The following is a 6,000-nucleotide window of genomic DNA, read 5'->3' as shown; positions in this document are numbered from 1 at the left end:
ACCCTTTACAAATACTGCCAAAATGTAGGATGTGGGAACACAGCACTGAGCAGGAAGGCTGTGCAACTGATGACAGGCCACGGAAATATGGAAGCCTACCTGCACAGATTTAAATTAAAGGAGACCGATGGACTCTGCAAGTGTCGCACAGGTCCGGAAGCCACGACGCATATACTAGAGACATGCGAAATTAGGAAAAGGGTATAGGCCCGAAACAGGCATCGGACAGCCGACGGGAAATACCAGTTAAAGAACGCAGAGGGAATAGTAAACAAGGAAACCGTCACAGAGATCAACGCGTGGTCCGACACGGTGATCGATTATGAAGAAAATTATACCCAGGATGCTGGCGTGCAAGAAAGCGGCCAGTCAGAGATCAGTGAGCAAGTATGATAGGGAAGTAGCGAATGAAGTGCGCAATAGCGTCGCGACGTGGTAGAAAAGGCGCTCGGAGACCAGACCATCCAGACCAGGAACCGTTCCCGAGTTTACGTAGAGTTTTACGTAGGAAAGACCAGCTCAGAGCTTTTACAAGCACCAGAGCCATAGACAAATGGTCCACATTTCAAATGTCCGAATCACTATTCCTATGCCTGCTTTTCCTTCCTTGGCACTAGCGTCTGTCCATATCTTCGTGTTTCCGACGCTATTTGTCCGATTTTCCCACGGTTCCTCCCATGGCCATGGCAATTTCTTTGGTTCTAATTCTTTTGGCCCATTGGGGTATCCGTATTTTTCAGCAGCCCACCCCTGGATCTTGGCTTCAAGGTATAGGGGTGGTGTTCCAGCTATTACCTGCAGAGCATCGTTCGATGTGGTTCGATAGGCGCCTGTGATTGCTAACCGTGCCGTTCTTTGTGCTGCTGCTAGCGCTGTCCTAGCCGTTCCTATCGAGGCCCTGTATCTCCATATTTATGCGCCGTATAATACTGCGGGTTTTATAACCCTGTCGAATATTTGACGCATGACCTCTGGTGCCCTAGGGTTGCTTCTTCTGCGCAGTGTTCCCCAGAGCCGGCACATCACCTTTTCTGCTTTTTTCCTCAACAGCTGTATGTGTTGTATACACTGCTGTTTTCTATCGATTGTTACGCCCAGATACTTTATTGTATCTTTGACCTGGATGATGTCTTCGCCAAGTTTGACCATCGGTGGTCTGCCGATTTTCTTGCTCCAGAAGCAGCAAGTCTCGGTCTTTTCCTTGTTGTATTCTGCTCCTGCCCCGTAGGCCCATATTTGGCAATTTTCCCAGCAGTTGTTCTAGCCGAGGTCCAGCCTGTTTCTGATGTTTTTATTGCTGAGAGCAATCACCTGGTCGTCCGCGAATGCCTGAATTCTCATTCCGCAGTCCCCTACTTCTGATTCAGAGACTTCGCGGAACCAGCTGTTCATTCCTAGCAGCCATAGCGTTGCTCCTAAGCTTGACACTTGCGGACATCCCTTGTCAATTTCCATTGTCGCCTGGTTGCTGATGATTTTCCTTCCCGTCAAGAAGCTGGCTATTGATCTTGCCATTTTCTTATTTCTTCTGCTTCTTCGCTGTTCTTCCAATATTTCTACCTGGATTGCTCTATGGAAAGCGTTTCGGAGGTCCAGCGTCACCATTAGAACCTGTTTCCCTTGTTCTTTTTCGGGTGTTGATCCATTTCAGTAGATCACTCACGGCTTGTACGGTTGACCTGTTTTTTCTGAAGCCGTACTGCCTTGAGTCGTGTAGCTCCATTTTCTCCGCCATTGCCTGTAGTCTCTGATTAAGTACTTTGTCTAGTTCTTTTCCTAGCGTTGGTAGAAGGCTGATGGGTCGTTCGCCTCCGTCGCTTTTCTTTAACCAGCACAGTTTGGCCGTTTTCCATATCTTAGGAAAGTATCCCGCGTTGTAACAGTTCCTGTACAGCGTCAGGAACTCGTGTTTTTTCGAGATCCAGACATTCTTCAGGAGCTCGTTTGGTATGCGGTTTTCCCCTTCTGCCTTTCGGATTCTCATGTTCTCTATAACCGGTTCGATATCTCCTTCGGTTATTTCTTCCTCGCCAGTCACCGTACCCGGCCATTTCTCGCTCATGACTTCGCAAGTTCGCTTTGTTTCCTCCAGGTCTATTGCCGGGTGGTATTTCTCCACTCTTTGTTTTTCGGCTGCTTCTCTTGCCTACAGTGTTGCGTCTTTAGGCGTTGCTACTGGAGTTTGTTTCTATCAGGTTGTTAATGGCCTGACTGTCATGCTCGGATTTCTTTTCTCGTATCATTTTCCGATAGTCTCTCTTCCGTTCGTTGTACTCATTCACTATTTGTTGATTGTCCGTGCTTCTTCTTATTCTCCTCTTGAGTGCAGTTAGTGATCGTTTATGTTCCGCACACTGCCCGTCCCACCATTCATTGCCATTTTCTACAATGATGGTTTTTCGTTTTACCAGTCTTCCTGCTGCCTGTATGGCTTTTTGAAGTCTGGCCGCCTGCTCCCCAATCACTTCGTGTGTTACTGCTTGTCCGATATTGGTCTCTATTTCTTCCAGTTTCACCCTGACCAGATCCCAATCGGTGCTGGCGAAATCCCATATTGCCCTTTTTCTTGGGTTGTTTTTCCCATTTCCGCTCGACACTCGATATTCGATGTATCTGTGGTCGCTTAGTGTTCCCTCGTCACCTTTGATTTTCCATTCTTCCACGTGCATTCTCCTACTCCACGTGAGGTCCATGTGCCCTGTGCCCCTATTACAATCGAAGCTGGGCACCGTGTAGTCTCCTTCTGCGAGCTCTAGGCCGTGGCTGATTGCCCAGTCTAGAAGTTCCTCACCTCTTGGTGAGCTTCTGGAGCTTCCCCACAACTTGTGTTTTGCGTTGAAGTCCCCGGCGACTATCCATTTGCCTCGGTATCTGTTTATTCCGGCGGTGAGTTCGTCTAAACTTTTCAGTGTCCTCTCGCCTGGTTGCTCGTAGACCTTTGTGATCAAGACGTCCTCTATTGCGATTGTTGTCACATTTTTTGTTGACAACACCTCTATCAGTAGGGACTGGATTTCTTCTCTGGTCCAGATTTGGCTATTGCTTCCCGTCATCTTTCTCATGAGTTTCCAACCTTCCCATGCCTGTGTCCTCGGCGTTGGTTCCTGGATTAGTACTATCTCCAATCCATCTCTAGTAGTATATTGAAATACACATAGGTATGTGAATTAATTTACTTAGAACTGGTATATTTGGTGACTGCTTTGGTACCTTCGCTAACGGCATGCTTAGCCAATTCACCGGGTAACAATAACCTAACGGCGGTTTGGATTTCTCTGCTCGTGATCTGGTCGATCTTTCATTGTAATGGGCGAGGCGTGACACTTCGGCGGCTATCCTTTCGAATGTATCGTCTACGAAAGAATTTATGATCGACATGGCCTTGGTGGAGATACACGTATCTGGATGAACCTGCTTTAAAACTTTGTATTTGTAAATCGCATAGCTTTCCTTCCTCACGCGCTTCTTTTCCTTATCGCTCTTAGAGTTATTTTTCTGGGCTTTTCCAGATTTCTTGGCCGCCTTACCGTTTGTCTTTGGTGGCATTTCGAAATAAAAATCCGGATATCGAATTTGGCTTGCGAACAAAATTCCAGGCCGATCTGTAAGAAATTTCCGGTACCGTTTTTAATTTAAAGGTGAGCAGTATATAACAGCGATCGAGATTAACATATCCGGACGTGGTAAACGCGGAAAAGTGAAGGGAAAGGCGAAGTCTCGTTCCAATAGTGTGGGATTACAATTTCTTGTCCGTCGTATTCACCGACTTCTAAGGAAAGGAAATTACGCCGAACGCGTAGGGACCGGTGCTCCCGTTTACTTAGCTGCCGTAATGGAATATCTGGATACCGAAGTTTTCTAGTTGGCGGATAACGCCGCTAGCGACAACAAGAGAACAAGGATTATCCCTAGGCATTTACAATTGGCCATCAGAAACGACGAGGAATTGAATAAACTGTTATCTGGCGTTACTATTGCCCAGGGCGGCGTCTTGCCTAACATTCAAGCAGTATTATTGCCTACAAAGACAGACAGCAAAACCGTTGGAAGCAGACGTTGATTTTTTTCCTGTTTTCTTTTCGACGGCTTTTTTTGGCAGAACCTTTTTTCTCGGCCAGAGTTGCAGATTCACCTTTCTTACTTTTAGCTTTCTTAGTTGAGACGGCTGCGGTCGTCTTTTTTTCCGTTTTATCTGAGGTTTTTTTGGCAGACGCTTTTTTACCACCGGCTGTCGTAGCTGACGCGGCACCTCCTACTGATTTTCGCTTATTTTTCTGTCCGGTTTTGGCAGTGGACGTTTTTATTTTCTTCGTACCTGCGGCTGTCGTACCTCCTGCTTTACGTGCCGAAGCCACTAATTTAAATGATCCGGAAGGAAGTTCCGCTTTTATCTTTCAATCCTTTAATTGCATTCGTTACCATATCAGCGATCGGAGGATGACTAGCTTTCGATTTAGAATTCTTCGCCTTGCTCGAAGTGGATTTTTCTTTCTTCCCTCCTGCAGACGAACCTGCGCTACCGGCTGTAGCTGATGCGGCTCCCGTAGCCGACACCGAAGATGAATTCGACCCGGCCGGTGTGCCTGTTGACGATGCGTTAACAACGGCGGCGGAGTTTCCTTCACTCCCTTGATTCGACGAAGGAGAAACCGCTTGTCCGCTAATATCGACGTCCGACATTCTGATATAATTTCTTAATTTTCTTATAAGAACGTTCTAATCACGATTCGTTTGACAAAGTTACGTACGTGCGTATGTTTCACTTTCGCGTATTTTAACTGTCTGACGGCCGCTCTCATTTAATGCGTACCCTATATGATATGAGCCGAACGCAGGACTGAACGGTCGAGCGCGAACGACGTTCCATATTTCGGCTTCGTCGAAAAGTTCATCGAGCTTGGAACCGTTTACTTATTTCTCATATTAAATACATAAATCCTTTAGAATATCATACGATTTATGTTCGAGGCGTTAAAAGATAAAACGTAGTAGAAGTAGCAACCTTTGCCAATAAATTCTACCTTGACTATCGTCTTAAAAGGAAGCACAAAATCAAGCGTTGCTCCCGATTCCGTCGAAACTACCAATTTTCATTCGAGTTATAGACTTTCGGTTATAACTGTGAAAATATATCTTTTCAAATCTACGTCTCCCGATATATCGTCTTTTGATATAAATGCAATTCCGTACAGATTTAATGCTATTAATGGAGAAACGGGACATATTATTTCTAATTGATGCCGTACAGATTGTTCGTTGTCAAAAACGAATCTATATCGAAACGTACCGTTGTCGAATTAACTCGAAGGAAGCAACATGAAATTTAACCGATCCTATACTAATATACTTCTTATTTAAAGGTTTCTTAATATCATCCGAACTCTGGGTTACAATTGAACGTATCCAGTGAGCAACGATATCGAGACTTCTATGAAAATATCGTGTCAAACCCTTCTCTATCGGTACAATGCTCATATATATTATAGTATACTCTGCTTCTTTAGTTGAAATCTGTTTTCATAAACAGTTATCTCTTTAAAACTATCAATTTTTATTACATAAATAAATACATAAAAGGCGTAGGTAATACGTAGTCAGAGCGTTTATCTCCATACATACATGCGTAAAACTACCGTTCCTTCTTTCAAATCTTAAGGATTTTCCAAGCTCTTCGACGCGGAGTCTATCTCGGAATATTTTCTCTGTAAAGGACAACTATATTAAAGCTTCAACGAAGATTCTGTATCCGATTGTTCACTATCATTTACATTTAATATGAAATCTTATCTTAAACTTTACCTATCTTTTTATATTACGATCGTCTATTATAATTCAGTATATTTGTTACTTTGCAAGTAAATTTTGGAATAATGGAGCAAATATTTTATAAAATTTAACATCATCTTAGTCCATATTCGAATAATAAATTTCTTTTTTTAATGGTAGTGAAATTGTGGCTCTGAAAAGAACCGTTGTTTTCTTTAGTTGAATAGATACGTT

The 6,000-nt window shown here is 44.0% G+C and overlaps 1 pseudogene; it reads right to left on the bottom strand.

Annotated features, from left to right (window-relative positions):
• Positions 1–3,140: 3,140 nt before the first annotated feature.
• LOC143205627 (histone H2B-like) lies at positions 3,141–3,546 on the bottom strand (annotated as a pseudogene).
• Positions 3,547–6,000: the final 2,454 nt, after the last annotated feature.

Source organism: Rhynchophorus ferrugineus, unplaced genomic scaffold (assembly GCF_030347505.1).
Source record: "Rhynchophorus ferrugineus isolate W39M unplaced genomic scaffold, kcgeb_rfMv2 rfM12, whole genome shotgun sequence".
Taxonomy (NCBI): Eukaryota; Metazoa; Arthropoda; class Insecta; order Coleoptera; family Curculionidae; genus Rhynchophorus; species Rhynchophorus ferrugineus.
This window is presented reverse-complemented; position numbering and strand designations above follow the sequence as displayed.